This window comes from Silurus meridionalis, chromosome 8, assembly GCF_014805685.1.
Source record: "Silurus meridionalis isolate SWU-2019-XX chromosome 8, ASM1480568v1, whole genome shotgun sequence".
Lineage (NCBI taxonomy): Eukaryota > Metazoa > Chordata > Actinopteri > Siluriformes > Siluridae > Silurus > Silurus meridionalis.
In genome coordinates this window covers 9,643,635-9,671,023 of record NC_060891.1, presented here as the reverse complement: position 1 = coordinate 9,671,023, position 27,389 = coordinate 9,643,635, and the positions used below count along the sequence as shown (strand labels likewise).

Sequence of the window (27,389 nt, the reverse complement as noted above, 5' to 3'; positions counted from 1 at the left end):
TGTACACCAATGCATATTTTTTCTTTCTTTTTGATTAAGCCTGTTAGCTTGCTGCTTTTCTCCATTCCCTTCTCTTTTATAGCATTTGTATACTACAACATTAAAACTTCTGTTTACACTTTTATACATAAATACCCTGAATTCGAGTTTCATAGTTATATTTAATAATAAAAAAGAATCAGATTAATCGATTAATTGTAATAATAATAATCGTTTGATTATTAAATCAAAATAATAGTTGGTTGCAGTTCTAATGTGTACATATTAATGAATCACTAGCATTAAGAGATAGAAAGAGTAAATATACTACTGAATTAAAAGTACTGTTACTTTAATAAAATTTTATTTAAGTACAGGTAAGGTTACCAGTCTAAAAAGTCTGAAAGTAAAAATTTGCTCATTTAAATGTATTCATAGCAAATTTCACTCTCCCTGTTTGGGAGATACACTAAGCATGTAGACAGCAATAAAAAAAAACATTTTAACTCCTTAAAAGAATTCTTTCTGCTGTGTTGCTGTCCCTGTGCTCAGCACTGTAGATCTGCTCCAACAGGCTAGAAGAGTGCAGAGCGCTCTCGTCTATGGGTAACATACTGACTAGAAACCACATAGAACAACAAAACAACAAAACTATTACCTTAACATTCATTTATGATGCATGTACATATAATGAATAGTGCCTCTGATGTTTGAATTTATGCTGTTTGCGTAGCAAACTTTTCTGAGTGTCACTACTCGATCCGTACAGACAACACAATCGGTTCCGCACATGTGCGAAATGACGTCACTTCCTGCCATCGCCGGTGTTTTACGACAGTCTGCTTAACTGGGGTCATGTGGTGGAGAGTGATGAATATTTGTGACAGCAGTATGGATTCCTTTGCATTTTATGTACAACTTCAAAAATTTCTCTTAAAAAGAAAAATTCCCGACAGTCTCGGAAGGTGAAACGTACGTCTTCCAATTTTACCATCAAAGTTTATTATTAATTATTTAAAAGTACCAATAGATTTTATAATGACTAAAGTAAACTAACTTACGGGTACAGCATGGGTCATGTGCTTAATTTACAAAGTTATTTCTAAAATATTAAGCTACGTTAACCATTTGTTCAGTTCCCATATTTGGGTAACGTTATCCTGCTGAAAAAAACAATAGGAACCTTCACAGAGATTCTAAAGGATTTCATTAAAATACTGTTAGGAACCATTAGCTTTTACCAATAAAACAAGTATACATTAATTTTTCTGGTGTGTTTTGGGCATTATTTGCAAAGGATCACATACCAGTAGTATAATAATAAGTATATTAATATAGTATAATAATAGGTAGAATAACATCGATAATTATAACATCAATTTATAAAATCTAAAGAATTTATGTGATGTTTTTATTTGGTTTTATTTCCAGCAGTTCATTTACACAGTCAATATCTCTCACAGTCATGCTTATTGGAGGTTGGAGGTAACTGAAGAACACACACAAAAAAAACAGCATTTAAATTTAATATTTTTATTGCTTTTAATAATCTCAAATGTGTCTGATTGTGTGTACAGTAGTAACAATCTTTGTTTGTTAACCTTCCCTAGAAGAGCTCTTGATAACATCATGTAACCCAATGTAACTAGGGGTAATTATTCCAGTGTGGGTGAAGGAGGAACTACTTGTATAAACTACAAACTCTAATAAAACTACTAAAATTATTACTAAAGTAACTGTAAACATAATGTTTAAAGTTACTTTAGTAAAAGTAAAAAGTATTTATTGAGAAGATTTCTCAAGTAGGGAGTCACTGGTTACTTTGGATCAGATTAAAATGAAGGGAAAATACTGAATCTCAGTCTGCATTGAGGTTTGTAAATCCACACCCCTTCTTAAAAGTTTGTTCTGATTAAATTACATAAACCTTGGATTACAATTAATCAACATATCCCAGTCCTGTAATTGGTTCAATAACATAAAAACGCTTAAAATGTGTGTGTGTGTGTGTGTGTGTGTGTGTGTGTGTGTGTGTGTGTGTGTGTGTCAGTATGTAAATGTGTGTATTTGGTCACATGTTTTGTCTTGAACAGTCACTCTCTTAGTCTCTCACAGGCTGCAGGTGCTGGTATGGCACTGTTTACTTTGAGAGATAACTTCCTGACTTGTGAAAAAACATATAACATATTCATACCTTCAGTTGGTGGATATAAAAGGTACCTATCCAGCTCTCCTACTTGTTAGGGTCCTTTCTTCAAGGAGGACAAGTCATCCTCTTCTGATTGACTGCTGTTAGAGAGGCATAATTTTCCATGTTAGTCTCCAAATTATGTTTTAATGTAATATAGTCCTGTGCCAGAATAGATTTGAACACTTTAAAATGCATATTTCTAATGCATATTTTGTATATCCTACACACTACCAATAAAGATTTCAAAACATATAAACTATAAGTCAACACAAGTAAAACACAGAGTGTAAATTACTTTTATTTGAAGGCCAAATAAATAACTTTTGAATTGACAAACATAGATTCGTTGCTATCTGCCAAGATGCTCTGTTTTCAGTATGTTCTGAACTTTAGGAGCAGTATAGCTGGTGCAAACTGCTCTGGTTCCTTCCTACAAAGTTCATTCATTACCTCTCCAAAGTGTTTCACAATTACTTCTTCCAGGATCTTAAGGAGGCGTTGACACACTTTACCGAATGACTCCAGCCTCATAGGCTGTTTCTGTAATTGGTAAAGGGTTTTGAGAAGAAAACCCATGTGGACTGATGATTCACAATTGGAGGAAGTTTAGGGCCATTGTAACAGGCTTCATTCAGCATTACACTCAGCCAAAAAAACCATTTCTCCACCAGTCACCCTGTTTTCAGTAAGGTCCTGCAGTCCTGATTAAATGTGTGTTACATTCCTAAAAAAATAGGAAGAGGAGTTTCACACTTATATTCCACAGTTTTAAAAGCCATGGCTGATCTGCTGACCCACTAATCTTTTTTTAAATGCTGACAATGACAGTTTCTTGTATGTATCACTTTCAGCGTCTGCTGCTGCAGCATCAACAGTAGTAATAAGATTGAGTACATGGCATGCACGCCCACACACACACCATATCTTATTTTTAATTTACTTTATTTGTACTATGTGTTTACAGTGCATCTTTATGTCTGCCCCAGAACGCATCATAGAGTAGTCACTCTTCTCGACTTACGACCGTTTTTTCGTGTCCTATCTAGGTCGTAAGTTGGGGTCTACCTGTATATACAGTATATAGTTCATTAACACTCAACAGTATTGGCAGAAAGCTAATAAATGTAGTTAAGTATGCTCCTGTTATTAAAAATGAATGTAAGTACAAGTGATACCAGTTTAAACTACTCTTAAATGTACCAAACAAAACACACCCAAAGAGTTGATGCCTAAGATTTTTATTTATTGTTTTCAACAAAGAGTGTATTGAGGTGTTTTTTCCCCCACTTTATATCTTTGGCACATGAACACTCAGGGGTTTATCTGAGTACTCTCTGCTGTTCTTCTTGGAAATACTTCTGCTTGGCTTTCTCTTTACTGTGCTCACATGCTGAATCTAAACTATCATACAGCTCTGTAAATTCCATGCTCTCCCATGCTGCCATTTTCTGTTCCTTATTACATTTCAGAGAAGCCTGGGAATTGGTAATGGTTTGGTGTTGCAAGGCATTCTGTAAATCTATGTCGAGCTTGACCTCCTTTTCTTCTCTCTCTCTTATTTGTCTAGTGATATCAATTCGTTGAATAGTTCTAAAGTTTCCAACAGTCGGGTTCCAAACGTCGTGTTTCTTTCCTCATCACTGATCTTTGTTTCATCAGAGATTTTTTGCGACACAGTGGACTTGGACATGTTTGCCATTTTGTCCTCATCCTTGACATACAAATTTTCTTTTTCCCACTTCTGTTTTTCTTGCTCAGAATCCAAAGTGACCTCCAGCTGAGCAACACGTGTCTCCAGTTGTGCTCTGTCTTTCATTAAATTATATCTCTTGTGCTCAACAATCTTTTTCTCTTCCACACAATGTTTCAGGGATTCTTGGAGTTTTCTAATGGTTTCGAGCTGTAAGTTGGTCCTCTCATCTATGTCTAGTTTGTCCTTCTTCCTTTTCTCCTGCCATTTTTTTTTTTCAAAATCCAAAGTGGTCTCCAGCTCAGCAGCACGTTCCTCCAGTTGCTTTCGCTCTCTTGCCCAGCTCTGTCTCTCCTGCTCTATAATCTCCTTCAGTTTCTTATGGTGTTCCAGGGAAGACTGGAGCTCGGTGATCTTTTGCAGCTGTGCATTATTATTTACTTCCATCTCTTCTATCTTCTTCTTCAATTCCTCCATTTTTTTTTCTGCATCCTCTGGCTTTTGAGGATCCTCCTTGGATTCCACCTCGGTTCTATCTCTATGCCTTTTAAATAAATTCATGCGTTCTCTCACACGCGGCAAATTTGCAAATGAGCAACATTAATGCGCAATGACTTATATAGATAAAGTACATATGTGACGTCACCTTACCACGCCCACTTCCTCGCTCCCGGAAGTGTCCCCCTGTGACGTTACTTGCCCCGTGGGCTCTACCTCCCTCCCCCGTGGGCTCTCCTCTCCCTCCCTCCCCGCCCTCCTCTCCCTCCCTCCCCGTTTGGCTTCACAACTTTTCATTATTTTTTTCCCCGAGAGAAGAGTGATGACAGTCTTAAATAAGACATAACGGGTGTAAACTCGGAAAAAGCGACTGATGTTCAGCCGATTGAGGCGCGCTGCAGCTTGCGGAGGCTCGGGGACGGATAGAGCCGGAGAGGAGAGCGAGTGACCAGGTGAGTGACTAGGACACTACAGGGCTGGGGCCAAACTGATCTGGAACATCTCCAAGCATGAATCCGAAGTAGTTTGGCTGATTAACTTTACATGTTAATTGAAACTTTCAACGTATTTGGCCAAGTTAGGACTGAAGTCTTTAAAGTCTTTAATTCACATTATTTTGTGGCACAACCTCTGAAATTATTTTGCAGGCATAAATGAACCATTGCCTTCTCGTAAGTAGTCTGTGTTATTATAATTTTTTTTTTTATTATTCAAACTTGTGTTGAATAATACAAATATTACAACTAAAATAGCTTTAAAATACATGTTTGAAAAACACCGATGATGATTAACAAGCCATTATTTTGAGATAGAGTTAAAATATTATAATGGTTATTATTGTTCAATTATTGCAGCATTATTAAAATGAATTAAAACAAAAATGGTTACTACTATTGACTTAAAGTGTAGAAATATCATAAATAGCCACATGGCACCCAACTACCTTGGTGTCAGCTACCATCCCTACAGCAGATGCTTCCACAGATCACACAGCATCTTCAAGGACTCCTCACCCATTAAAAAATAAAAAATAAAAAATTTAAACTCCTTTTATCAGGAAGGAAATATAGGAACATACACAGCAGAACCAGCCAGCTTTGATCTATTTTAAATATATCTATCTCTGTTACAGTGATTAAATAAATACTATAAATACTAATATTAACATGAGCAATAACATCAATAATAATATTAACAGGAACCAAGGAGGAACCATGAACACAGCATCTACCAGCAAGTAACTTTCAGAGAGTAAGAGTTCCATTTAGATTTGTTATTTTTTTGACAATCTGTACCTCTGGGTAATTGTGTAAGTAATCTGTGAATATTTCTTCCCTTTCCTCAAGAATTGTCAAGTAAAGAAGCTTTCATTATTTCAACCATATATAGCTGATGGAGTACAGAAAAATAAGACAGTGTTTCTTCAGAACCCTGCTGCATAAAACATAGAGCTACATCACATCACACAACATACAGAACACAAAGCTAAGGACTAAAGTAATTTTCCTAAAGTATTACTAAAGTCATAAAAGTCCTAGCCACATAAAATGCATTATTTGAAACCCAGTGCAAGAAGTGGAGACAAAAGACAGTGTAGGACAGATAAATTGGCTTTCAAAAATGTTAAGAAATGTCTGTAATTAACTTATAGCTAGTTCATATTACCAAATAGAATTACTGCTATATTTATTAAAAATAAAAAGTGCGTGTTATAAATAGTATCGTTATAGTGCATTTAATGACTTGCTAATGCAATTATTTAACATTTCCAATGTGTATATAAATAATATTTTTCCATAAAATGCTTCATCATTTGGATTTTTTTAAAGACTGTCTTAAAGACTGATTTAGACTGATTAGAGTTATGATTTAAATGGTGTCTAACAAAAAGAGAAAGAATATTAATCAATTAATTAATAAAGCAACATGTCACATGCGGATGCTTTTGAATGTTTATTTTTTTTATTTTTTTTCCCTTCATTGTTAACATTGTGTATGAATTTATTTTTAAATACGATTTTTATTCCAAATAAAGGAACATTCAAATCTTATCAATACTGATACAGTACTGAAACCTGTCCTCACATGTCATTCAAGATATACAGGAAGTATGAAATCTTAACTTTGTTTCTTGTACATGTGTAAAGTATTTTGTTTACTTTAAACTTTTTTTTATTTTGATTAGTGTTCCTTTAAATATATGAAAATAACAGAATTAAACATTGTCAAGCAAGGAGAAACTGTTGTACTTCCTCTAATATATATATATATATATATATATATATATATATATATATATATATAGAGAGAGAGAGAGAGAGAGAATGACAGGTGTTTTGTCCAATGATCGGTAAGTGTTCCATTCACAAACTATACCTACCTTTTCCGGTTTGTCTGAATTGTTGCACATGAACAAATCTGAAAAACAAGACAATTCATTTAGTTTGTGAATGGAACATTTATCGATCATTGGACAAAACACCTGTCATTCAAGATAGTTAGGAAGTTGTTAGGCGAGGTACAGAGGCGGAAGCCGGAGTAACGGCAAACAGAAACTTTATTTAACCAAAAGGCAGAGCCAACACAAAATACCCGCGTAGATCGGGATAATCCGGCAAAAGGCAGTCCAATAATAACATCCACGGTGCGTTATGGAGGAAGCGCGGCGTGGAGGAAGCGACGGAGAAGCGTCGGTAGTCCGAGGTGCGCTGGGGAAGGTGAACGCAGCCGTGGAGTGAGCGAGGAGTCCGGGAGGACAAGGTATGTAGCGGGAGCAGCATGCGTACGAACTCCTACCACCATGAACCTACACGAACACGCATGAACATACAATAACGGACGCTGAGTGTAGGTGAATGTGGGGTTTATATTGGCGGTGTGATGAGCGAGTAGATGTGCGAGCATCTCTGTGCGGGCGGGGCACGCACGGGAGAAGGAGCGAGGTGCTTTGGGGAAAGCCGAAGTCAGACAGCCGCCGAAGGGGGCGTGGCAGGGGAATTCCTGACAGAAGTACAACAGACTTTTTTTTTCTCATTAGGCAATTAGCCATATACAAACAACGTGGCAATAACAAGTACAATTTAAATCACAATACACAGAACGGGTGCATGAAAATACAAATATATACACATATATTTAGGGGATAGATAAATAAAATTAATAATAATAACAAAATTAAAAAAAAGGTTAAAAAATAAACAGGGCTATGGTTTATTCTGTAAATCATATTTTTCTATAAAGAACAAAAGATTCATTGCATTTTTCGTTTTAATCAGTTTAAGGGCTTTTGTGAAAAAAATAAACTCATTATAAAATGCAAAAAACGTTGGTTTCACTTTCAAGTATTTTGATTTGTGTATATAAAATGTTACCATCAGAAGTATATTATTAACAAGAAAGTCATCTTTGTTATTGTTCATTACAAGTCCAAGGATAAGATGGATGTGGGATGAGGAGCCTTTGGGTAAAGCAAGTTATAGATATCAGACCATAAAGCATCTGAAGCACAACAGTCTGCACTGTAAAAAATGTCCGTAGTTTTAACGGTGAGAAACTGTAAAGTAGCAACGGGAAAAAAAATGTAATTATTAAATGTGAAATTACCGTTGAATTAACAGTTAAATACTGTTAATGTAAATACAAGAAAATGTTGTTAATTTTACATTCTTACTTTGTAAAAACTGCATAAAAAAACAATTAAAACAACAGTAAAGTACACTAAAACAATAAAATAAATGACAGTAGATTTAAAGGTGAATGATTGTAAAGCAGCAATGGTAAAAAACTGTAAACTATAAAATATGACATTACCGTGGAATGAACAGTTAAATACTATTGATGTAAATACAAGAAAATATGATATTTTTGCATTATTTATTTGTTTATATTTATATTTAATAATTATACGGGTCCCTGGTGGTCTAGTGGTTAGGATGCGGCGCTCTCATTGCTCCCCGGTCAGGAAACCAACCCCAGCCACTCTTAGTGCCGGTCCCAAGCCCGGATAAATGGGGAGGGTTGCGTTAGGAAGGGCATCCAGCGTAAAAACATGTGCCAAATCAAACATGCGGATGATCCGCTGTGGCGACCCCTAACTGGAGAAGCTGAAAGAAAGTTTTATTTATATTTAATAATTGGAAGCTCTTAAATAGTCTTAAATTGTTTAGATTTTTCAATGGCTCAATAGATGTACAATACATGCAATTACGTTGCATAAGAAAAATAAACCATATATTTAATAAGTATTTTGTGTTTTAAAGTCATTGGCTAATGGCGTTTGACTTGTCCAGTCACAGCAGACATGACTTTGCATTTTGAGATTCTTAACTGGCGGTGTTTCTCTGAAACAGAAATAGGGAGCAACGTACAAACCGCGAGAACCTTCTGACATTATAATTTTCCTCACAAAGTCTGTAAGGTAAGCACAACTCATTCTCAAACTCATTCTGTAAAGTTTTATTTCAGCTACAGCTTTTGTGAGGTAAAAAGTGTTATTTTCTTATATTTAGCGTCATATATCACATGAAATGAACTTGTTGGCTGTACTGATGTTTTATCTTTTTTAATATATAGCTATTCATTCAAGTCATTAGAAATTAACAAATTTGCTCTGATTACTTTGATTTAAAATAATTGTGACGCAGTTTAGCAGTCTGCCGTTCCATCTATGGTGAAGCGAACATGTTTAAACGATATCTCGCCTCGATTATCACTTAAGTTCACGACGAGTGAGATTTAAATACATTCAAATGTACACTTGCTGTTTTTGTAGTTTAACAGTGCAAAGTCTGAGGAAATATGTTTTGCACTGCAGACTGCAACGCAACAAACCTTGCGCCATTTTCAAATGTGTCGGTAGTGATTGCAAACAGTCGTTTTTTAAATACGTGACATTTTAAGAGCCATTTTTAGCGGTGCCATAACAGCTCTACTGCTGCTGTGACTGCACATGCAGTGGTTGATACGGATTTGATTTGTAGTGTTTCACTATTTAGTTACCAGTGCCAGATGTGGCTAGTCTTGTTGCTCACTTAAAGAACCATATTAAGGAAGGTGTCGTAACTCAGACCCTATGTCCGAGTTGACATTACAATTAAGTGGCTCAATACTCAAATTAGTTTTAGCTATTCACTAATCGATTGCCAATAAGTTTCAAAACTTCAAATAATACATAAACAAACCAAATGAAGACATCTTCCAGTCACGAATGAGAAGGAGCAAATCAGCTTTATTGCAGTCAATTCAGGCCAGTCTAATGGAGCTCTCAGGAGAGAACCATCCTGACAGCAATGGCATCCGTCAGCTTTCACATGCGAGTGCGAATTTGATATAAACAATCCTTACTTTTTATATCTCACACCTAGTAAAATTTACATATTTTGTCTAATATCTCCTCCTTCACAATTTACGTACACCAATCATTTTACGGGGCTTTGCATATCCCACCTTTTGCTCACGTGTTTTCTGGTAAGTTTCTACCTATTCTTAGTCAAATTCCACCCATTTCCAGGAGGCCTCGTTCACCTCCATACGATTCTAATTTACATGTACAACAAACATCTCTTGATAGTGACCCTGTCTTAAAAAAATAAATCCCCTGATCATGCACTTTTGCACAGAATGCAAAAGATCATTCACCGCAATATTCACACCTTTTCTTAAAATCTCGTCTGGGTTTTTCCTATGTCTGCAAATCATCCTTTGTTTTGTTTTGTGTAGACTTGGTATAAAACGTGTTACTTTTTTACTAGTTTTACAAACCAGGGTTTTAGTTTTAACACACCAGCACTTTTCTCCCAATGCTTTTCCTATTTCTCATAGCACTCTTCTTTTACTTACTTTTTCTTACAATCTTCCTAAAATATATTTCTTATGCCATAATACTTCTTTATATAACATTTCCTGTCTTACTCTCATCCTGCATCTTAAGCTCATGCTCTCATAGAAACATCTTACTTCCTGTGTGTTTTGGACATTGTACCTCTTATACAAATTCTTGCAACTATTCCCCTACGTTCTTCATTATCTGAGGATGTGCTGTGCCTATTAACCTATTACTCTCCTCATTTTTATATTTTTATATGGTTTTTCCACTTAAGTTTCTACTTGTGTTTTGAATATATGTGCATATGCTGAAGCTGACCTAAGTTAAATTACAGGGGTGAACTTTATGCACCCTATTATGAAGATGAGAAAAGATGTCATGCGGTCTTTCTGTTACTCCGCATAGCCAAGGTGTTTAACCACATAGGCAGCTCCATACATGACTTCTGACTAAATTTTGCACAGTGCATGATGCACCTGCACTCACCAACCCAATTAAACCTGACTTTTCTACTATTATTGCTGTTATTTTTATTTTATATTATATATGAACTAGCTAGCTAATTTCTCAACATACTCCCCCCTTTGCAACTTGAAAGTTGCATAAAATATAACCTGCCTTTTTCTTTTTCCCCAATTACTTTTCATCAAATCAGATTGCTTCCTAGAATCTCAACATACTCCCCCTCCCTTCATATTTCTTTTTATCTAACTTTGACTGCAAAGCATGTCTCATTCTCAAAAACTAGGTGTACCAGGAGTGGGTGAAAAACCTCTTCAGCCAATTCTGAGGAAAATTTCCACTCTGCCCGCTTTTTGCACGACAGTGATATTGAACACCAGGTCACCTTAAAATTTTCCATAGATATGAAAACAATGGACAGTTAACAGTATCACAAAACATAAAACAAACCAAAAACATATAGTTTACAAAGAAAAGTTCTAACATAGGTAATAAAAGGTAAGAAAGTGTACGAAAAGTTCAGTGCCACCACTAATGGTGGGTCTTGGCGAAGCAGTGCATCCAGCTAGGCAATTGCGTTCAGCATTCGGTGTTCATTGGTTCACAGGCTTCGCACACAATTTCTAGGATATCACACATCTCCACGCAAGTGCACTTGTAGAAATTAGGGCAGACACCCAGGCTATAACCTCCATCATAGGGATGCGATGCACAGGTAGCCAGATTTAGCTTTTAAAGTCGGGATGGTCCAGTCATCACCTGCACACAACAATAAAAACATACAGACAAGACAACATGGGGGTAGAGGAGAAAGAGAGCTAACAACAAAAGACTTCTTTCTAGTTTTTCTCATTGAACACTCTTATGTACTCACACGTAAGTCTCAGACACTATCTGTCAGATGATTCTAGTTTCCCTCATCTGCAGTACTACTGTGTGTAGTCTCATAAACCTGGGAATACAAGGTTCTATACTTTCGTGTTAGATGTGTTACATCACTTGATGTTTCAGTTTCAAGGTACTCTAGTACAACTGATCTGCTATCATATTACTTTTTGTTACCATGGAACCCTCTATTTTGTGTGACAAAATGACTAATATATTTATTTATCTATACCAGATCTTATATTGTTGGCTGGACAATTTTAGGCATTGAATATGTGTGTTTCAAACGAATATGCGTTGATTTCATATTTAATATCTGCATAACCTGCTCTATCTACTTTATTTCAATGATACCATAAGCATTCATTAAACAGGCTCTGTGTCTCCAAATCCGTTCTTACTTTTTAAAAATTTCTTAGATTTTTCCAAACACTTGTGTGGGGGTGCCTTCTGTACTGAAGTACTGCTCTATCTACTGGGTTTATTACTCTATTTATCATGCCACATCTTTTAATTGTTAGCTCTGGTGCAGATAGTATCACACTATAGCATTTTTATGAAATTTTACATGACAAGTAATTGACTGGCCAAAGTATATAGGGTTGCCGGGTGTCCCATTGTGATTGACGATGCCTTCTGATTTGTGAAGTCAGCTGCTACTACTGCTTGATAACATGGTGGCATGCGTGCCCTTCTCCACCTTATCAAGTGCAATTCTAAAGTATGTAATTAGTTGTTTTTCTATTCTAAATCTATTTCTTTCAGAGACAAAGTTAAAAAATCTTATTTATCTATACTATATGTAATTACTATATAAAATTAGTCAGTGTAACACTTGAATTGATCGGTTGGTTTTTATCACGTGCTTTTTATACAAAGTCACATATCCATGGTCTACTGACCTGCTATGCCAAGGAATGACAGCATTTGTTTCAACGTTTATGGTTTTGATGCTTTCTGAATAGTATCTACAAGGGCTAACAATATTTTATGGCCTTGTGCCTCAAGTATCCTTTCTAGGAATTCTACTTCTAGTTTACAGCATTGTAGCTTCTTTTTACCCACATTATGCTCATTCTTTGTTATTGTTTCTAACACAAAATAAATTAGTTAATTGTCAAAATTCATTAGCAATCAGTTTATAATTTTTAATTTGTAAAAAGTCCCGCTCCAGCATTTGCTTGAATAATGATAAGCTTTTACAATATCTTTGTGATAATCTAGAGTCTAGAGTAGGTGTATTGTCCATGATATGTACTTGAAAATGTAACTGCAAACAGAATTTATTACCAATTGTCTCTGGCTTTTATTGCTATTATTCTTGCTATGTTATACCTTTTTGATTTTTCTTCCATCACTATTTATAGGGAGAGTTTATATTTACATAGAACTTTTACTAATCCTGCTGCTTTCACTAGTCTAATAGATGTTTGATGTTTCATCTTTAATTGTTCTGTTACTTCTTTTAAAAGTATTTTTTGGTGCTTGATCAACTGATCCTTCTAACTATACAATACTATAACCTCTATGTGTGCTTACTAATAATTATGTTCAATTGCTCTCTGAAACATCCTAAAAGCTCGCTTCCTATCGAGTGACAAGTGACAAGGTTTATTTGTAGGCCTTCGTTCCCTTCCCTGATCTACTTCCTTGACTATTAGCCCTAAAACTTATGATTTAAAATTTTGCTCGATCATTAAGGTAACATATGGAACAGCCTTTTGCTGTTGATACAGTTCTTGTATTTGTCAGGCAGCTCTACAGTAAGTTCTTGTTGTCCCAATATTATGTCCAATGTTTTGCTATATTTTCAATATCCATTTCGATGTTCTTCCAAGAGCGTTTCATACTCTTCATTTCTTCCTCCTTTATCATATTTTATAGCGAAATGCCAGGGATCACTTGTTTTCTCGACAGTCTGGGCACATGTGCTTTAACCCAAGTTTCCTATTAAATGTTTTTCCACAATCCTGATGCACTTTTCTCCTTAATTTCCAGCCAGTATTCATCCAGACAGTCTAGTGTGTTCTGTCCATCTTCCTATTCAAGCATTACATATTGATGTTCTAACGGTTCTGGAAGTGTGTCTCATGTTCTTGTAGGCCCACTGTGAACCTTTGAGCCAAACTTGTGTTTTTTCCTGAGAGAAGCTTACTGTTTTCATTGCTTTACGGAAGAATGCTGGAGATTGTGACTTTTGGGTCCATCGGAAAGATGCAGCTGGCAGCTGTTTTCATCCCCTGGAGCTTCCATCTCCTCTTCTCCAGGTGTAGCGCCCCTAGCGTTACTGGCTATAATGGGGTGGCTAACCTGAGCTCTTTTTAATAAATATCTGAAAATATTAAACCTAATCAATTTGTCTTATCTTTACTTTGAGTATGGGTTCTATTTATAAATAAATCTATTAACCAACTATCACTACACAGGGTTCGGGTTGAACACCTAATTAGCTTTGTTACACTAATTGAAGAACAGGTCGTACTTGTTAGTTCAGCAGCTCCGTTGTCTTATTCTCCCTCCTTTTCTCTCTCGCTCTCTCCCTCACACCGTGCACGTGCGCACCCAGCATGCCTCATAACATGACACATAAATTAATAAAACTTATAAACAAAATACAAGCTCTTTTTAAATAATCTTTACCAGCATATTTATATTATTTAAACAAAAAAGCATTTAACAAATAATTAATTGTTTTTAATTACTGTTACCTTATACAGGTGTCACGTGACCTTATTACATCACCTCATTGCTGACCAATGAATTATAATTTTCATAACATTCATTTGTAAAACTATTTATATGGAACTCAAAAATTTCTTTAGCATAAATGCATAAATCTAAAACAAATACCCATAACTTTATCTGGGTTACACAGGCATCTTGCAGTTTAAAATGAACTGGGGTATTCCATCACCATCTTCCTGGATCCACCTTGATTGGGCATGGTATTTCTCTTTTTCCATGGCCTGGGGCTGTTGTCATATTTAGTCAGTAGAGTCGTTCCTCTGATTTGTGCTGGGTCAACCAGTTCCAAGATAGTGATCCATTTCCGAGTTCCTCTTCACATGTGCATGGGAGTCGGCCTCACAAGCCTGTTACGTCCATGATTGGGACTGTTGATAGTTGATTGCAGAACATTGCCTCAGACGAGGCTTAATTCGTCTGTCTCATCCTTATCTTCACCCCACCTACCATTCCTGGGAACACATCAGGCCACTGGGGTAGGGACTGAAAGTCTGGATTGTTGTTTTGGGTGCCGGTCATTAGTTCCTATTTTGGTAGACTTCTCTCTTTCTTTCCATCTTTTTTTTTTCATATTTGTCATCATCCTTTGATTTAGCTTTTGGTGATTCTTTATGCTTATTACTGTCACAAATAATTGAAGGAGATTGTCTTCTCCCATTTTTACCATCCTTTAATTGTAGTTTTTCTTGTCCATTGGTACACTTGTTTGCTCACTTTTTAAAGGAATTCATGTCCTCTGTCCAGCATATCTCTATCTCATATTTCGCTCATTTTGTTCTTGCTGTCAGTGGATATGATTTTCACTTCTGGATTTCTTTTCATCCATCCTTAATAATCTTCATAATTTTCTTCTTCATGTTTACTTTGGTCTTTTTAGCTCCACTGTATGTCTCTCTGAGTCTTTACTCAGGCCTATGCCTTTTTCCTTCCTTCTTACACTTCAACTTCCTCTCAGTTTTTGATGAGGTTGTCTACATTTATTCGGGGGATGCTGGGGGTGTGCTGTTGTTTGATGTCCTTCATGTATTTCTCTGTTTCCTTTCTTTCTTGCTCCTCCCATTGCTCACTTCCATCACTAGGTACTGCCTTTGCTTCGATCTTCGATGGGATGGGTCACATTTCTGTCTCTTTGTCGTTCTCTTTCTTGCGATTACCTTTTCTTTTTCTTTTTTCGAACATTTTTTTTATTTGCTGGGGCTCGTTGTCCTCAAGATTGCTGACATCGACATGGCGTCTTCTTGATACCCCTGTAAAGCATCTTAGGAGAATTCTCTAGATTATAATGTCTTCAGTTGAATTGTCGGGGTCAACTAACATGGGATAAATTTATTTCGTCCGCTCCGTATGTACCATTAATGATGAAGCTGTTCCCTGTTTTGCTAATCTTCTTCTATTTTTGTATTATTTTCTTCTATTTTCTTTCTCTCTTTTCCCTGCATTTTATTTTTATTTAAATCTAATCTAATTTTTCTTATCTAAAATTCATTTTATTACAGAGATAATACTTAACTTCCTCTTGCCTTTGCAAATCTACTTTTGTTCAACATTTCCTTGTATATATCTATTTTTTTAATTATTATTATTTTTTTTTTATTATTATTATTTTTATATATATCTCTTCTTCTGAAACTTTCATTTTAACATTACAGCGGCAAGAGCTGGCTCATGTTTTTTACTCATGATGCATGCTTGCATGGCTCTGTTCACTCTTCCACCAATCTTCTATTGTTTTCCGACCCCGTTATGTTATACAATTTCTTGTTCCTATTATTATTTATGCCTATCCCTCCCAATGTGTTTATTCTATGCTTTAAAAATCTGGGTCCTCTTACCCATTAAATCTGTCTAGGTTTGTCACAATTGCTGTCAGTCCTGAGCAATAATACTATATACTTATAATTATACTTATAATAATTTATTTTCTTTTTTATTATTATTATTATTATTATTATTGTATTTATTAATTGTGTTCACTTACACACAACATGCTTAAGCATGTACTTTTATGATAATGTAATAATACTGTAACAGGGGCTTATAAAATAAATATATTATAACTAAAAAACATTAATTGTTTTCTTATTTATATTCTTATTTTTAGACAAGAAGTGTAAATAAATGCATATTTTCTGGCTTTCAGCTGTTACACTATTTGGAAATTCTTACAATCTTAATTATTTAACCCGCAGGCCACATTTCCATTCTTTTCTATCCTTATATATTTTAATTTATAATATTATTATTATTATTATTATTATTATTATTATTATTATTATTATTATTATTATTATTTTTTTATTATTATTATTATTTATGCCTATCCTCCCAATGTGTTTATTCTATGCTTTAAAAATCTGGGTCCTCTTACCCATTAAATCTGTCTAGGTTTGTCACAATTGCTGTCAGTCCTGAGCAATAATACTATATACTTATAATTATACTTATAATAATTTATTTTCTTTTATTATTATTATTATTGTATTTATTAATTGTGTTCACTTACACACAACATGCTTAAGCATGTACTTTTATGATAATGTAATAATACTGTAACAGGGGCTTATAAAATAAATATATTATAACTAAAAACATTAATTGTTTTCTTATTTATATTCTTATTTTTAGACAAGAAGTGTAAATAAATGCATATTTTCTGGCTTTCAGCTGTTACACTATTTGGAAATTCTTACAATCTTAATTATTTAACCCATGAGCCACATTTCCATTCTTTTCTATCCTTATATATTTTAATTTATAATATTATTATTATTGTATTTATTAATTGTGTTCACTTACACACAACATGCTTAAGCATGTACTTTTATGATAATGTAATAATACTGTAACAGGGGCTTATAAAATAAATATATTATAACTAAAAACATTAATTGTTTTCTTATTTATATTCTTATTTTTAGACAAGAAGTGTAAATAAATGCATATTTTCTGGCTTTCAGCTGTTACACTATTTGGAAATTCTTACAATCTTAATTATTTAACCCATGAGCCACATTTCCATTCTTTTCTATCCTTATATATTTTAATTTATAATATTATTATTATTATTTATGCCTATCCTCCCAATGTGTTTATTCTATGCTTTAAAAATCTGGGTCCTCTTACCCATTAAATCTGTCTAGGTTTGTCACAATTGCTGTCAGTCCTGAGCAATAATACTATATACTTATAATTATACTTATAATAATTTATTTTCTTTTATTATTATTATTATTATTATTTTTTTTTATTATTATTATTATTATTATTATTATTTTTTTATTATTATTATTATTTTTTTATTATTATTATTATTTTTTTTTATTATTATTATTTTATATATATCTCTTCTTCTGAAACTTTCATTTTAACATTACAGCGGCAAGAGCTGGCTCATGTTTTTACTCATGATGCATGCTTGCATGGCTCTGTTCACTCTTCCACCAATCTTCTATTGTTTTCCGACCCGTTATGTTATACAATTTCTTCTTCCTATTATTATTTATGCCTATCCCTCCCAATGTGTTTATTCTATGCTTTAAAAATCTGGGTCCTCTTACCCATTAAATCTGTCTAGGTTTGTCACAATTGCTGTCAGTCCTGAGCAATAATACTATATACTTATAATTATACTTATAATAATTTATTTTCTTTTTTATTATTATTATTATTATTATTATTGTATTTATTAATTGTGTTCACTTACACACAACATGCTTAAGCATGTACTTTTATGATAATGTAATAATACTGTAACAGGGGCTTATAAAATAAATATATTATAACTAAAAAACATTAATTGTTTTCTTATTTATATTCTTATTTTTAGACAAGAAGTGTAAATAAATGCATATTTTCTGGCTTTCAGCTGTTACACTATTTGGAAATTCTTACAATCTTAATTATTTAACCCGCAGGCCACATTTCCATTCTTTTTCTATCCTTATATATTTTAATTTATAATATTATTATTATTATTATTATTATTATTATTATTATTATTATTATTATTATTATTATTATTTGATTTATTGTCTTTAAAATGTGTTTTTATGCCTCTAATTTCTGACTCTAAATGTATGTTCATAACTGATATGCAATATATCCCAATTTATATCTAACGTGCATATATTCCCAGATCAAACAGATTTATATTTAATTGACATATCACAATCTTACATGCATATACACATATAAATGTATATTTATAAATTATGTGTGTATGTATATACTTACCGAATTCACTCACTACACTATACAAATTTTAATTAACCCAGAACCATTTACTCATATCTTTTAGTTCAAAAATCTATCTTCACTCCTGCTCCTCACACAATGACATACAACAATAAACTTCAATAAAATAACATCCTATTGGGGCGCCCTCCGTCTCCACCATGCAGACCTATTTTGCTAATCACAACAGCGGTATCTAGAGACAAAAATCACTTCATCATCTTCTACATTTCATCATTTAATTCATCATATTATTAAACAAATCAGGTACAATATTATGTGCAATATTACCAGCAATTTACGTGCAATACTACCTCAAAACATGACTTAAAAAGCGTACTTTTGTTTTTCCTATTTGTATTATTACATTGTACTGTATATATACTGGTATTGTAGTATATGTATATTGTTTTAGATATTTGCATTTTATTTTTATTTCTTTGTTATTATTATTATTATTATTATTATTATTATTATTATTATTTTTATTTCTGTTTTTATTTTTTGTATATTCTTCTTTTTTTATATATATTTGCATCTATTTTTATTTCTTTGTCTTGCTGCTGTAACATAGAAATTTCCCCACTGTGGGACAAATAAAGGTTTATCTTATCTCTCTTATCTTATTTCATCATCATCTCTATCTGGATCCTTACACTTGCGAGGTCGGACCTATTTAGGAGTGCAGTAGTTGCACCCAATCATGCTCCTTGCACACCTGATCAGCATTCAACACAATCACCTGATCACAATCACCTGATCAGCATTCAACACAATCATTCCCCAGCACCTGATCGAGAAGCTGAGCCTACTGGGCCTGAACACCTCTCTCTGCAACTGGATCCTGGACTTCCTGACCGAGAGACCTCAGTCAGTCCGGATCGGGAACAGCATCTCCAGCACCACCACACTGAGCACTGGGGCCCCTCAGGGCTGTGTGCTCAGTCCACTGCTGTTCACTCTGCTGACTCACGACTGTGCTCCAATGCACAGCTCGAATCATATCATCAAGTTTGCTGATGACACGACCGTGGTGGGTCTAATCAGCAAGAACGACGAGTCAGCATACAGAGAGGAGGTGCAACGGCTAACAGCCTGGTGTAGAGCCAACAACCTGTCTCTGAACGTGGACAAAACCAAAGAGATGGTTGTTGACTTCAGAAGAGCACAGAGTGACCATTCTCCACTGATCATCGATGGATCTTCAGTGGAGATCGTCAAGAGCACCAAATTCCTTGGTGTTCATCTGGCGGATAACCTCACCTGGTCACTTAACACCAGCTCCATCACCAAGAAAGCCCAGCAGCGTCTCTACTTCCTGAGAAGGCTGAGGAAAGCCCATCTCCTCCCCCATCCTGACCATGTTCTATAGAGGGACCATCGAGAGCATCGTGAGCAGCTGCATCACTGCCTGGTTTGGGAATTGCACCGTCTCGGATCGCAAGACCCTACAGAGGATAGTGAGGACAGCTGAGAAGATCATCGGAGTCTCTCTCCCCTCTATCATGGACATTTACACCACACACTGCATCCGCAAAGCAAACAGCATTGTGGACGACCACACACACCCATCACACACATACTTCACCCTCCTACCATCAGGAAAACGGTTCCGAAGCATTCGGGCGGCCACAACAAGACTGTGTAACAGTTTTTCCATAAGCCGTCAGGCTCCTGAACAAACATCTGGACTGAACTCTCTCTCACACACACACACACACACACTTACACACAACTGAGTGACTGATCTGCACAACCGGACTCAACACACATACACTTCACACACCCAGGTCTCAGCACCATTCACACCTCTCATTATAGCATAATGTTTACATGCCGTTTGTTGCTGATCTCCGGGACTTGCTCTATTTGCACATTATTCTGTGAATCCATTGGTCACTGTTCACTTTATCTTGATTGCTGCTACCATATTTTTTTACACTATTATAGGATTGCAAAATTCTGTTTATATTTGTTTACATTTCTGCTACTGTGCACCTTATCCTGTCACGACAAGTTTTACTGGCGGAGCTACTGCTGCTTTTATTTTTATATTTTGTGTATTTTGTATTGTTCTGCACTGTCTTGTGTTGTCTTTTGCACTGTCTTGTGTTGTCTTTTGCACTGTTTGCACCAGTTGCACACATGCACTTTATGTGGTGAGGATCTTAGTTCCTGGCCCTTTGTTCTTCTGTACTGTGACTGTTGTTTTTATGTTGTTTTATGTAGCACCTGGGTTCAGGAGAAACGTTGTCTCATTTCACTGTATACTGCATCAGCTATATATGGTTGAAATGACAATAAAAGCTTCTTGACTTGACTTGACTTGACACCTAAATAACAGTCACCCCGAGAATTCCTTTCACACTCCCATACACACGTGCACCCTTCCCACACCGGGATTTGAACCCAGATCACCCGATTAAACCAACAGGTAACATACGCAATTAGACCACATGGGACAAAAGAAATAAACTCCCAAGCCGGGGCTTGAACCCGGATCACCAAGGTAGTAATCTTGAGAATCATACGCAGTTAGACCATATGGGAAGTTCTTTTGTTTTACCAACAGAATGGTACACAGATTTGCTTTCTCTCATTCATCGACAAGCCACTATTTTAGAGTTCTTTTAATTCGAGGCCAGTTGCCTCCACACCTCCCCGGGGCCAGTCCTTTCCCACAGACCACAGACAAACTAAAAATAGAGACTTCGAATAAACAGGTGTCTGCTTACCTTTTTATTATTATGCCGCGGCGTCTGCAGTCTGTAGGTGGACGGTCCCAGTTCAGGTTTCGGTGGGTTGACCCACCGAACTCCTGGCTGACTCGCCAAAATATGTCATAACCCAGACCCTATGTCCGAGCTGACATTACAATTAAGTGGCTCAATACTCAAATTAGTTTTAGCTATTCACTAATCGATTGCCAATAAGTTTCAAAACTTCAAATAATACATAAACAAACCAAATGAAGACATCTTCCAGTCAGAAATGAGAAGGAGCAAATCAGCTTTATTGCGGTCAATTCAGGCCAGTCTAATGGAGCTCTTGGGAGAGAACCATCCTGACAGCAATGGCACCCGTCAGCTTTCACATGCGAGTGCGAATTTGATATAAACAATCCTTACTCTTTATATCTCACACCTAGTAAAATTTACATATTTTGTCTAATATCTCCTCCTTCACAATTTACGTACACCAATCATTTTACGGGGCTTTGCATATCCCACCTTTCGCTTACGTGTTTTCTGGTAAGTCTCTACCTATTCTTAGTAAAATTCCACCCATTTCCAGGCGGCCTCGTTCACCTCCATACGATTCTAATTTACATGTACAACAAACATCTCTTGATAGTGACCCTGTCTTAAAAAAAATCCCCTAATCATGCACTTTTGCACAGAATGCAACAACAGATCATTCACCGCAATATTCACACCTTTTCTTAAAATCTCGTCTGGGTTTTTCCTATGTCTGCAAATCATCCTTTGTTTTGTTTTGTGTAGACTTGGTATAAAAACGTGTTTTTTACTAGTTTTACAAACCAGGGTTTTAGTTTTAACACACCAGCACTTTTCTCCCAATGCTTTTCCTATTTCTCATAGCACTCTTCTTTTACTTACTTTTTCTTACAATCTTCCTAAAATATATTTCTTATGCCATAATACTTCTTTATATAACATTTCCTGTCTTACTCTCATCCTGCATCTTAAGCTCATGCTCTCATAGAAACATCTTACTTCCTGTGTGTTTTGGACATTGTACCTCTTATACAAATTCTTGCAACTATTCCCCTACGTTCTTCATTATCTGAGGATGTGTTGCGCCTATTAACCTATTACTCTCCTCATTTTTATATTTTTATATATTTTTATATTTTTATAAGTTTCTACTTGTGTTTTGAATATATGTGCATATGCTGAAGCTGACCTAAGTTAAATTACAGGGGTGAACTTTATGCACCCTATTATGCAAGATAAGAAAAGATGTCATGCGGTCTTTCTGTTTTCTCCGCATAGCCAAGGTGTTTAACCACATAGGCAGCTCCATAGATGACTTCTGACTGAATTTTGCACAGTGCATGATGCACCTGCACTCACCAACCCAATTAAACCTGACTTTTCTACTATTATTGCTGTTATTATTATTTTATATTATATATTATTATATTTATATTTATTATCATTATATTATAAACCAAACTAGCTAAATTTCTCAACAAAGGTCGTGTAGTTTACTGTCCAGTAAGAGGGTGCAAAAGTGTTTTTCACATCATGTCCTCTTTTACTTCTCATATGTCTAGGAAGCACAGGAACTGTTCAGTTAACAGCATTACTGATTCACATTGGCCTTCTGCATCAGAGATACTGTCAGTTACATCAGAGCAATGTCCTGCTGACCTGGATTCAAATACAGGTGAGTCTGAAGTAAGTGAAATGGGCTCATTTCAAAATTTTGATGATCTCTATTTAGGAAATGTGAGCCTATATTATATGAAATTGCAAGGACAGTTTCTTCTTCCAGCTTCTACAATACAAAATACTGTAGATGAGGTGCAAAATCGGAGCAAAGCTGTGTAACCACTGCAATTGCTGAGATTCTCAAAGATATTTCATCTTTGGTGCAACAGTCAGTGGTGGAGACACTGAACTCACTTGGAGTATCTTCACCTGAAGATTTTGGATATGTTCAGGAAGCAGATCTCTTCAGGCACGAAAACTTGTGTCTGCCTGAAACCAGATCAGTAAGTACATTTCATTTTTTGATAAAATATAAAAATATAGAAGTTTTCTTAAATTGGTTTCATAAGTGATGATTTTTACCTTTGTCCTCTTAGAAGGACAACCTTGCTAAGATAGCTTGCTAAGTTCTAGAGACAGCTGCAGTGGCACACGGTCTTCTTCATGCTCATCATCACCATCCCCAACATTTGGCAAGGCTTCCACGGTTGCTTCTGACTGGGCTGACAATTTTAAAATACCATGGGAGAAGTTGCCAGAAGCATTGATGCAATGTTTAAAAAGGCAGAATAGACCAACCCCAAGATTGCGACGAGATATGGTGAAAATTGTCGTGTCCGAAATGATGAAGAAATGCGAGTCTCCAAGTAAGCAAAACTCTACAGCCATTGCCAAAAAGATGGTGGGCCAAATACCCTGCATCCTTGCAGGATGTTATTGATGGTGTTATAGTTGGATATCACTCACTACTTAAGCAGATCCAGAATCGTGTAGAAAATGTGAAAAGGACCAATGTTCCAAAAATCCTGAAAACGCAGCAGAACAGAAGACTCTGACACAGAGGAGATTCCTGCTGAAAGAAAGGCAGCGGTTCAAGACACTTATGGCTGTGTAAATTGGAATGTAAAATTTATGCCATTGAATGAGACCAAAGAAAGCCAGCTGGCAAAACAAGAAATGATGAAGATGAAGTCTAAAGCAACAAATTTTCATTTGGAAGAAGTTAGCAACCTCCTGAAAGCAATATACTACACACAACACAAAGACATAAACAATGGAGCAAGCATACACCAGCTTTGTGAGAACTGGCCATTTCTATTTCAAGAGGTTGGTATGTGTACACACTTCAAGCAGCTAACTGGAATTAATCTGAAGGAGATGTTTCTTAAAAGCTTGGATAAAAAAGGACAGTGGCTCCTGAACTTTTTTAAAACTGCTGCAAACTGCTGCAAAACTAGATGTTTTGAGGTGTCAACCTGAAGGATGCAGTGAGGATTTAAAAGATGTGCTTCTTCTGCTTGCCTACTCTGACAAAAAGAAAGAAGTTATGTTTTATTATGTGGAAGAGTCTTGCCTTGTGGAAGATGTGGATGTAGACAACTTACCAGCAACATCCTGCATCATTGTCTGTGGTGAGTTTGAATTAATAAAATTGTTTTTTACAATTTAAAGGATAGTTCAATATTATAATTATGTAATTTACTCAAATTAAATTTGTTCAAAAGAGTTCTTTGTTCTGCTATTATTTTGAAGAAGGCTTCTAACCGAACAGTTGTGGGCGGATATTGACTTTATTAAGCAAAATACTGGGGGAAAAAAATTATATAGGTTTTGTTTTACTTGGTGGTGAGTAAAAGATGACATTTTTTACTCACTATCATGTCATTCCAAGGCAAGACCAAAGGCATTTAATTGTTTGTTTTTGTCTGTAGGCATCTCATGCTACACATCAAAGCTTTTCATGTTGAGCATCGACCAAAAGATTTCAACTCCGCACATTTCTACATTCGTCGCAGCAATTTGCATGATGTTTAGCAGTTACTACTGTTTAAACATTCATTACCCTTTGGAACTTGGTTCTTCTCTGGAATTCATACAAAGGTAGGCATTAAACAATTCTTAACACGTAATTGCACTTTACAGTAATTTTTCATTTGTTAATGTAAGGTAATGTATTCACTAAAAATAACTGACAATGGGAAACATTTGTAACAGTTCTTTGTACATTGTTTCAGTTAGAAAAATAAAGTAATTCATTGTTTACTTATAATAGATATTTTCATAATTAGTGAACTAAGATTTGTACTGTTAACTTAATATGTACTTGTACTATATTAATTCATCTAAAAAATGTTTTGTGAAGTAATTTGGTGAACTTTATTCTATCTGTATTTGTGATCAACAAAATGAGTGATTTACATTCTCTTTGGTAGGTGCTTCTTCAGCATAAATCCAGAGAAGGGAACCAAAGTTGAGTCAAGGAAAAAACAAAAAACAGCTTCCAGTGAATCCCAGAGTCCTTACACTGATAGCAAACCTTGCTGAACACGAATGGAGAACAGACTAAGGTTGGACAAAACTTAATTGACATATGTCTGAGAATAAAGTTGGCAGTGACAATGTTTTTCAAATTTATACTGGAAGATGCTTTGAATGTTGAAAATGACTTAAGAATGTTGAAAATGTGTGAGCTGTCCACTTAGAAATGTATATTTTACCAATATACTGCCTTGTTCTTATGGTATGTTTGTACTTATGGTATGTTTGTTACTATACTAGTAATTATTTAAGCAGTGAGTACTTTTCACTTGTCATTTTTGCATTAATCGTGACAAAAAAAACGTTCTCTTTGTATTTCCTTGATTAACCTTTTGTTTGTATACTGCATTCTAACTATGGTATGTTTGTTACTATACCAGTAATTATTTGAGCAATGATACTAAAATGTCACTTTTGCATTAATAATTGAATGTTGCTATAATCGCTAAAATAGCTTTTTTCTCCTTGTATTTTCTTGATTAACCACATGCCATTAAGAGCATAGAATACTGTTCAGATTAATGAATGTTGCCTTCTGGTAAAGACTGTAATAATTTAAAATTTTTGTTCTGGAATACCTTTTCCTGCTGTTTTAAAGAAAAGAATATACCGTAATTTCCGGAATTTTACAAATATTGTTATTTTTAACATAAATAAGCCGCACTTGTCTATAAGCTGCAGGTGTCTACACTAATGTACTTCACACAGGCTTTAACGAAAGACATGTTACACACGGTGTAACGGGTGAAATATGTTGCGCTTCCTTTAGGAGCATAGCGGTATTTTGGGAATAGCCTGGCACTGCATTTTTCCAGTATTACTGCATGTGTTCAAGAAGAGGAATATGTCCTTATTATTTTCTGATGCTCAGTTCTAAGTTTCTTTGACTAACCCTTAACGCTGTTGCCAAGAAAAATAAAAAAGCATGAGTTTTGGAAACTTGTCTGTGCTTATATAATTTCTGTTGCAACTTCAGTTAGCGAGCTATCCCATGACCCTGACTCAACGCGCTACAACAGCTTGTATCTAAACAGTAGCCTACCAATAAAGTCATTGTTCACTGTCTTCCTCCTTCCTTGCACAACTATTTCTCTCGGAAAGTTTATCTTTTGGCATCGTCGTGCATTTAAAAATCACCCAATGGAAGTTTTTTCTCCCGAAGCCGTGCAACTCAGAACACAGGTGGGGTGCGTGTTTTCATTTCCGTTCGGAAATTTCATTGGTCTAATGTTATGGGGTTCAGTTTTTTGGCTTGAAGTTTGTGAAACCGGGAAATACCCAGGAAAAATTGATAAATTAGCCGCTTCATTGTTTAAGCCACGGGGTTCAAAATGTGGGAAAAAAGTAGCGGCTTATAGTCCGAAAAATACGGTAGTTGTCATTGTTAATGTTTGTGGTATTAAAATAAAAGGTATATTTGCTTTCCTTACCAGTTCTGGGTGTTATTGAATAATTTATCGACTTTCATTTTTCTGATGCTGACAGTTTTTATTGTAAATATTACAGTTCACTTAAGTATAATGTAAATACTTGCAAGTGAACTGTAAAATTTACAGTAAAAAACTGGCAGCTGTGGTTGCCAGATATCTACCATAAAAAATACAGTCAAAATTTTCTTTGTACCGTTGTCAGGAATCCACCTGCCACGCCTCCTTCAGAGGCTGCCTTTGCCTCTGCGCACTCCCAAGCGTGCAGCGCAAATCACTCATTCCCTGCCTCCATATAAACCGCGCACTCACCTACACTCCCTGTCCGTTATTGTACGTTCATGCGTGGTCGTGCAGGTTCATGCTGGTGTGTGTTCGCGTTTGTGCTTCCCCGCTGCATGCCTTCTTCGCCCGGACTCCTCGCTCACTCCACGGCCGCGTTTGGCTTCCCCAGCGCACCTCGGACTACCGACGCTTCCCCGTCGCTTCCCCCGGTGCCGCGCTTCCTCCTTGACGCACCGTGGATGTTATCTATGAACTGCCGTTTGCCGGATTATCCCGATCTGCACGTGTATTTTGTGTTGGCTCTGCCTTTTGCTGAATAAAGTTTATGTTTGCCGTTACTCCTGCTTCCGCCTCCGTGCCTCGCCTAACAACCGTAAACGAATAAACATTTCAA

At 35.6% G+C, this 27,389-nt stretch overlaps 2 long non-coding RNA genes across 3 annotated transcripts; both read left to right on the top strand.

Moving 5' to 3' along the window:
* The first annotated feature begins 4,619 nt into the window (after positions 1-4,619).
* On the top strand, positions 4,620-6,068 carry LOC124389595. Its single transcript, XR_006926598.1, has 3 exons — positions 4,620-4,810; positions 5,557-5,609; positions 5,705-6,068. It is a non-coding gene; the product is annotated as an uncharacterized LOC124389595 (long non-coding RNA).
* Positions 6,069-6,988: 920 nt separating this feature from the next.
* Positions 6,989-25,225, top strand: LOC124389596. Of its 2 annotated transcripts, none has more exons than XR_006926600.1 (6): positions 6,989-7,118; positions 22,808-22,920; positions 23,029-23,248; positions 23,342-24,376; positions 24,677-24,845; positions 25,178-25,225. It is a non-coding gene; the product is annotated as an uncharacterized LOC124389596 (long non-coding RNA). The 2 variants fall into 2 exon arrangements; XR_006926599.1 differs by lacking the exon at positions 6,989-7,118 and adding an exon at positions 9,096-9,410 and having other exon boundaries at positions 22,729-22,920.
* Positions 25,226-27,389: the final 2,164 nt, after the last annotated feature.